Source organism: Gossypium arboreum, chromosome 7 (assembly GCF_025698485.1).
Source record: "Gossypium arboreum isolate Shixiya-1 chromosome 7, ASM2569848v2, whole genome shotgun sequence".
Lineage (NCBI taxonomy): Eukaryota > Viridiplantae > Streptophyta > Magnoliopsida > Malvales > Malvaceae > Gossypium > Gossypium arboreum.
This window is the reverse complement of record NC_069076.1, coordinates 88,059,649-88,068,714: the sequence shown is the minus strand read 5'-3', so window position 1 is coordinate 88,068,714 and position 9,066 is coordinate 88,059,649. Positions and strand designations below refer to the sequence as shown.

Below are 9,066 nucleotides of genomic sequence, written 5' to 3'. Positions count from 1 at the left end.
TTGAATATTATTCGTAAATTTTTAGATTGTCCGGTAATGTCTCGTAATCCTGTTCCGGCGATGGTTTCAGGTTAGGGGGTGTTACATTTGACTTTTGGAGAAATTTAAAATCTGAATATTGATATATTTATATATTTTTTAAAATAACTTAATTGAAGTAATAAGTCACCAAAGTGATTTTTTTGTATAAATTATTTTGTTTTAAAATATAAAATGTTATGTGCATGTAACTTAAGTTATGTTAATATTGATCAACCCAAATGAAGGTTAATAATATTACATGTGCAACTATGGTAATAAACATGTGACAATTATTCGTTTTTACATGTGAGCAATAAATTGGCCCAAAGGTTATGGTTCAACATATTCTTATTGTCAATGTTTGATTATTACACCATTATATCATTTACAGGTTAATATTTTATCCAAAGATGAAATATTAATGGAGTGTCCGATATTTTGAGATGAGGTTTACCTTTATTCAAATTATTTTAGTCTAAATTTGAAGTCTTATGTGAAGTTGTCTATGGTTTATGATTTATTCAACTATTATTATATTTGTTAACATCATTGTATATTGTTTTAGGATAAATATATATACATATATATACTATTATCTTTTAATTTGATTGAAAGATGAAATTAAGATAAATATTTTGAAAAAAATAAATTCAGATTTTGGCTTTATGTTTTAATTAAGGATATCTAATATTTTAAATAGATTAGTTGAAACAAAATGCCGCCAAAGCCACCATTTTTGTGTAGATTAGTTTATTTAAAATATCAAGATAATTATATGTTTTTGTGATTCATATATTTATTAATTAACCCAAAGGTAAGTTAATATTTGGCAGAATTTCAACAACATTTGTGGTGATAAACGTGTGGCAATTATAAGGTAATTTATGTGAACAATAAGTTAGGACAAAGATTCATTCATTATTTGACATAATTTATAGTTTATTGTTAATATTACTGTCCAAAGACTTGATATTAATGTTGTGTTTGATATCTTGAGATGAGATTAGCCATTATTTTGATTTTATTGTTTAATTATGAATATTGATGTGAGCTTGTTTTTATCTATTTTGTTCTGGATTCAACTAGTTTATCTATTGTTACCACAATATTTGCTAATTCTATACCCATGTTTAGTGAGACTAATTTTAAGGAATGGAAAAGGCATTTATAAGCTTGGTTGTATAGACATAGACCTTGCACTAAGGGAAGAACAACCTACACCTCTCATTGCGGAAATCACCTTTGATGTTAAGAGGGATTTTAAAAGATGGAATCGTTCAAATCGTATGAGTCCAATGATCATGAAACACAGTATTCCAGAAGCCTTTAGGGACATGAAATCTAAAAAGATTACTCAGGCCAAGTGTTTCCTTGATGAAATTGAGAAACGTTTTGCTAAAAACAATAAGGTTGAGATGACATCATTTCTGAATTCTTTGATGTCTATGAAGTATCAAGGTAAAGGAAACATGGGGGAGTACATTATGGAGATGTTTCATGTTGCCTCAAGACTTAAGACACTTAAGATCGACCTTTTTGAGAAACAGCTTGTTCTTATGGTTTTGGTATCACTTCCTGCACAGTTTAACCAATTTAAAATTAGTTATATCCGTCAATAGGAGAAATGGACTCAAATGATCTCATTTCTTATTGTGTGTAAAAAAAAGAAATGTTAAAACATGATAAGTGTGAAAGTGCTCATTTGGCCAATGCCTCTAAAGACAACAACTTACATTCTGAATAGAATATCCATTAATGCAGTTACAAAAACATCTTATGAATTTTGGACAGGTCGAAAACCTAGTTTAAAACACTTTCACATTTGGGGATTTCCACTTGAGGCAAAGCCTTATAGGCCACATGAAAAGAAATTGGATTCCAAAATAGTGAACAACTACTTTATTGGTTATTTTGAGCGATCTAGGGACTATGATTTTTATGATCCCACAATAAGGAATATTTTTTATACGAAAACTGTAATATTTTTTGAGGATGTTGAGTTTGGAAGGAGAAATAAAGTTAGAGACATTGCTTTTGAGAAGGAAACTCAATTCCTGCTATCACTTTTGATGATGTTCAGGTTCTCATACCTATCATTGATCAATAAGTGAATCCAGAACCTCAATAAGACAATGTTGAACAACTCCCTATTCAAGATGAGGTAATTGTTCCAGAAAAACAAACTCAACAACCTCAAGAATGAATGTCATTAAAAAAGGTCCACTGGAGAAAGGATTGTAATGGCTTTAGTGGAATATTTTAACCTTAAGCTGCATCAGATGAATATTAAGTTAATGGTTTCTCAATGTTAACATTGATCATACATTTATATGGTGCAACTAGAAAACTTTTTGTCTAATGATACAAAGTTAATTATTTACAAATTAAATAACTTTATCTATGGGCTTAAGCAGACTACTCGTCAATAGTATTACAAATTTTACCAAATGATTATCTCATTCAGTTTAGAGATGAATTTGGTCAATAATTGTATATACCATAAATTCAATGGGAGTAAGGTTATATATTTGGTTTTATATGTTAATGACATACTACTTGTCAATAATAAGTTAAGTCTCGACCAATACCCCAATAATGATTTTGAAATTAAGGAAATGCATAAGATTCCCTATATCTCAAGAGTGGGAGTCGAATATATGCTCAAGTATGTATGCGTCCGGACATTGCATACATTGTTGGAATGTTAGGCAAATATTTAGGTAACCCTAGTATGAACCATTGGTTAGAAGGCAAGAGGGTTATGAGGTATCTTCAGAGAACAAAATATTACATGCTCACATAATGGAAGTCTGATAAGTTATAGATCATCAAGTATACAGACTCTAATTTTGATGGAATATTGATGCAAAATTTTTTCACCAGGGTGCAAATTATGACAATAATTGGTAGTCATTTATTCCAATAAAAGTTCCAAAAATTGTGACATCAAAGTCAAAGTGCATAGACTTAAAGTTCTTGGTTGCTAAAGTAAAAGTTTAGAGTGTTAGGTGTTTATAAAGCATATTGGGACAAACTCCATAATTGTGGATTAGCTTACTAAGGGACTACACCCAAGGTTTTCCATGAGTACATTACTCATATGGGTGTAATATCATTTAAGGATATTTGGTTTTAGTGACAGTTTGTACTTTTAAATGCTTTTATGTTATAGATACATTTTCAGTTATTTTAGTTTATGGTTATTAAGTTTATTTTCTGTAGAAATAATATTTTTTGGTTTATTCACACTCTAGTTTTGGTAAGATTTGATCTCACTAAGGTTTAAGGAGGACCAGTTGGAAATAGACATGTTTAGATCATATTGCATGTAATTTCCATGCTACACATCTATACTTGATCTATGTCATTTGGTTGTGTTAATATATGTGATCAGGAATGGATTTAATTACGATATATGTAACGAAAGTCGCCTTAGTTCTATGTTAACATAATTAATGAACGAGATTGTTCAGAATACCTTTTGAATATGATAGTAAAATTTTGAGCTCATAAGGTTATATAATAACATCTAATTATAGAGTAAATAGTATATATATATGGTCCAAGTGGGAGATTGTTGGAAAATATGGACATTACATATATAATAAGGGTAATTACATGTTATTATTTACTATCATAATAGGTTAGCCCAAATTAAAAGTGATCTAATTTGGTTATGGTTTATTGGGCTTTAATTATTAAATAAAATATAGGTCAAATATGTGTAGATACTCTAGTAACTAATTTCTAATGTGTCCAAGTTATATATATTAGGGTTATGGTCCCCAAATTACACAAAATGTAACTTTTCTAATATCCCATCTTTAGAAAAGAGAGAGTCACATTCTCTAGATTACTTGTGTGCTAATTTGGAAGATCAAAACCCCAAGATCTATAGATTTAGATTTTAAGAAATCGATGAATTTAGGTACGCTTTCGCATCTAGTTTTGTTCTTGATTTATTCTTTACGATTTGACATAACAGATCCTGGTTTACAATTCTAATTTTATATGAGATATTATTTACAATTCTAACAAGACTAACCCAAAAATCAAAGTAGATTGACCAAATTTCAAATTTACGAAGAATACAAGGACTTATGACATATTTTAACCTAGTATAAAACATGAATATTTTAATTATATAAATATGAATATTTTTTAAATAATGTTTAGCTTCATTTATCCCTTACAACTCTAATGTGTCAATATGTACTATCATATATAATATATGTAATTTAAATTAAGTTTTGATTAAGCATTGTTTATTATTAAGTTTATATAAAATAAATTAAGTTTAAATTATTGATTAAGCATTGATTATTACAAAATATTTTCTTATTATAAAACAAATTTTGATTGATAAAACGAAATTGCAATATAATATTTTATAACAAATATATTTATGTCGTGTTTGTTTTACAAAAACAATGTAAAATATAAATTTATAGATATAAAACAAAATCAATTAAATAATGAAAAGATAAGAAAATCTCAAATGTATATTTGTTTCATTGAAAATAGTTTTTATGAAATATTTTTAAGAAATCTGCCAAACAACAGAAAATATTTTACGCAGTTTTATCCAAACACTAGAAAATAATAGCTTTTCAAGAAAAATAAGTCAATTTATGGAAGCCATTTTCAAAGAAACAAACAGAGCCGTAATTTCACAATTCTAATAGTTTCTATTTTATAACTTTTAAAGGACTAAATCAAAATTTTATCATTTTTTAGAGGCCAAAAAATAATTTCACCTTTTACTAAATTAAAATCCTGTAAAATTTAAAGGACCAAAGTTAAATTTTACGTTTTTAGGGGGCTAGGGCCTTTGCAACCCTTCGGCGTTGCCCCAAGCTTGATTAGATATTTATTGATACGAACAAAGTATAATTCATGTCCAACTTACAATGAATAATAATACACTTTGACTTTATCCAAGATAGACTAGATTTGAAATATGAATCTACTTTTCTTTTTTTTTTTGAACAAACTCAACTCGAACTGAAAGATTAAATTTCGGGTCGGCCCGGCCACTCATTCACCCAAATTAGTTTTAGATAACTATGCATATAAATTAAGATGCTGGATTTTGGGTTTAAGATTTAATGATAAATTATATATATAAATAAATATTAAAACATTTTTATATAAAAGTTGAGTTTCATCAACTTTAGATCCAAAGCGAAATTTGTGGCTTTGTTTTAAATTCGGTTATTTTCTTGTTGAAACTTATTTTTTGAAATACATTTAATATAAATTGGGCCATTAATGGGCTTGTAGAAATTCAAATTTCTCCATAAAATAATGATTGCTCACCTCAATTTTAATTTTTGAATTTTGTATATCCAACAACTCGACAGTTTGGCCGAGTGGTCTAAGGCGCCAGATTTAGGCTCTGGTCCGAAAGGGCGTGGGTTCAAATCCCACAGCTGTCAAAGTTTTTATTTTATGCGGCTTAATCCTTTTACTTTTAATTTTAATACCGTAATCCCTCTGTTGTTTTGTTTTAACACATTTGAAATAAAAATTTCAAGCCATATAAACTAAAAAGAAAAAGAGGGTATCGACTTTTAATCAATTACACTAAAACAATGTCGAAAAACATACAAGGGTTTCCAGTCCTTTATTCTTTTTACTTTTAAAATTTATTCCTTCAATAACTTAGTATCCCTTTTCTTTTGTTTTAATAATTCATATCTTCGAATTTCTTTAAATTAAATTATATCGCACTTTTAAATTAAAGTTTTCAATCAAATGGTTAATTTATAGCCTAAGTACTATATACACAGATATTAAGTTTACTTTATTTATTGGTATTCACTATGCTTAGACTTTTATTCAAGTTATCCCAACTATTTTTAGATAAAGTTATTAACTAATAATTCTAAATTAAATTATAAATATTTTTAGTAATATAGTAGAAACTAAAGGGTATTATCGTCAGTTCAAAACTTTTTCTAACTTGTGCTTTTATATATATTATAGATAAATTATTTTGTTAAAATAACGTTTTGTCTTTTTGTATATCAAACCTTTAACTTCATCATTCTAACTATGATTTTTTTTTTTTATACAAAGCTTACTTCTACCTATAACCCCTTCTCACCTTAAATCAGAAGAAAATATGCACTTAAGAACGTTGAAACCCACATTCTCCTAATTGTTGTAATAGCAATAATGCCATCCGAGCTAAGTATTTATTGATGATTTTAAATGAATTTTTAATAGGGTATATTTATTATAGAATTTTTCAATTATATCGTGAATGTGCCATAAATCTAATAATAAATAAATCACATAGTGAATTTCTAGATTAGCAACTAAATATCAACTCATTTCTCTAAATGAATTTTTTATCAAATCATGAAAAATTATCTCATTTAGACTATTTAGCAAGCAAGTTGAGGTTGACATAAGTCTAATAGGGTATGGTAAAAAAAATTTTAAAAGCTAAATATGTAAACAAACAACACTTGTCATTTTTAACTATATTTGTAGAGTCTTAAAATTTAAAAAATGCATAATGACTTATTTAATCCTCTAACTTTACAAAAAATTATTTTAACCTTATATTTAATTTTTCCTTTTCTTAACTTTTAAACTTGTGTTTTTTGTTAAATCACCCCAAAATAAATGGAAAAAAATTAACAAATATTAACTTTGTTGACGTGTACTGCTATGTGGATGCCACGTCAACAAATAAGGCAGCTCAACTCATAATTTAGCTAAGGTAATCTTATCACATACAAACTTTACTAAATGCAATATACCTTTAAATGCTCTCATGTTAATTCTTGCTTCTGATGCTAATTTTATGTATGCCAAAATTTAAGACCGGTTGTATGGAGTAAACCTATTGACTAAGGATTTAGTTGTCTTCCCTTTTATTTGGTTACACTTTGATATTGCTTTGATCTTTGAGTTAATATTAAAGGAAATTAAAATAATGTTAAAATTTAAATTTAAAACAAAAATAATTAAAAGAAAAAAGAAACATCCAATATTAACTCGATTCCAACCCTGATTCACATAAAACCCCTATAGCCTCTACTCATAACTTTTGTATCATACTCCAAAAACTACCCAATAAAGTTTCCAAACTACCTTGCCATAACCTCATACATCAACCCAGATGGCAGATCATGGATCTGAACCCAAAAATCTGTAAAAACTAATAGCACCTCCATCGAATCTTCCCCTTTTCGCAATCTATGAAAGACCAACAAATGACCATTAAAAGTCTAAAGACTTCCCTCCACCAACAAATGGCCATTCCGGAATCTATTAAAATCGATTTCATAATAAAATCGAAACAAAAATAGCTTATCTTCTAGATTTGAGATCGTCACCTACCATGTGGATGCCATAGATTGGCTAAAGTTGATTTCATTGCCTGGAACTGAATAACACTGACAGTCAAAAAACTGCCAACTACGTAGAGATCATCCACCTACTCACTCTCCTCCCCTCCCAATTTGACTTGCAATCCCTCCTCTCCCCCTTCTAGCGAGAGCACCGCCATCCCCCTTTCCATCCCAATGTTATCACTACTACTCCCCATCTCAACAGCCACACATGTGCAAACCGCCAACAATCGAAACCACTCAATAACCAAGTAGAATTCAAAGGCTGACTTAGAAACGTGCCAATAGAGCAGACCCTAAAATGATCACTTTAAATGAAATAAAAGATGTATCATCATTATTAAACACGTTTATTAATTTAATATAAATATATTTCATATTTAATAAATTTAATGTAAATATCTTTTGCACTTATCTTGAATCATTATTATAATTGAAGAATGTTGTTTTACTCTCTTTTTAATTTAATATTATAATTTATTTTCTAATATAGTTGTAAAATTTTTATATAATTGTTAACTTGTTTTATTTTTAAAATATTATTTATTTTAAATATTATTTATATTAAATATGTTATACATATTATATTATTTATTTTAATTATAAAGAATAATTACATTTATTCACCTTCATTGTAGGTGGAAAAAAATTAGTTTTATAAAAAAATGAATTTTAATAATTTCTGAATTGAGTTAAAATGTAGTTGATGAGATTTATATTTCTTAAAAAGCTTGTGAGTTGTGACTAAAGAAATTGAAGGGGAAGCCATGGAATGAACGAAAAGGTATTGAAGGATGCTTTTGCTTTGCTCAAGAAGATCTGAATAGGTGAAAGACAACAAGCGAAAAATATATTAAAAAAAAGGTAAAAAGACATAAAAATATATTAAATTTTTATAAAAAAAAATTCAACTAATTGAGACTTCGATGATTAAAAAAAAATTAATTAGGTTCTTCTATTAATGGAAGTTGTCATTGACTAATTTAATCACCAATAGTCGCTAACGTATTTGATGGAAGCAACGAAAAACTAATACATAACATGCCACAAAGGCAAGTTATTGACATGATATCCATATTCGTATATATTTAAAAGAATTTTAAAAATCATAAAAAATATGAAGAAAATTATAGAAATCCTTTTTCAATGATTGCTTTTAATCTTGTTTAATTGACTTCGAAACTCATAATTTTGATGGGATTTCTTTCACTTGTCATCTTTCTGTTTTGTATTTTAATGGCTTACTCAGATCTTTTTGAGCAAAGCAAAAGCATCCTTCAATGCCTTTACGATCATTTCATAGCTTCCCCTTCAATTTCTTTAATCACACACTTATGAAGCATTAAAGCTTATCAATTACATCTTAACTCAATTGAGAAATTATAATATATATATATATATATATATATATTATAAAATTAGACTTCTTTTTCACGTACATTCCAAAAGAACATAATCACATTTATTTTTATAAATTAAAAATAAATAATATTTTATAAATAAAAGAAGTTAAAAATTATATAAAAATTTACAAATATATTAAAAAGTAAATTATAATATTAAAGAAGGGGGAGAGACAAGGTGGGGGAATGGCTGTGCCATAGTGGCAAAAGGGAGAGAGTGTCTGAAGGAAGAATGGGTGTAACAACTCGTTTTTATTAAAATCGGAACAATAGTT

General features: G+C 27.7%; 1 non-coding gene across 1 annotated transcript; it reads left to right on the top strand.

Annotated features, from left to right (window-relative positions):
* Window positions 1-5,379: 5,379 nt before the first annotated feature.
* Window positions 5,380-5,459, top strand: TRNAL-UAG (transfer RNA leucine (anticodon UAG)). The gene has a single exon. It is a non-coding gene; the product is annotated as a tRNA-Leu (tRNA).
* Window positions 5,460-9,066: the final 3,607 nt, after the last annotated feature.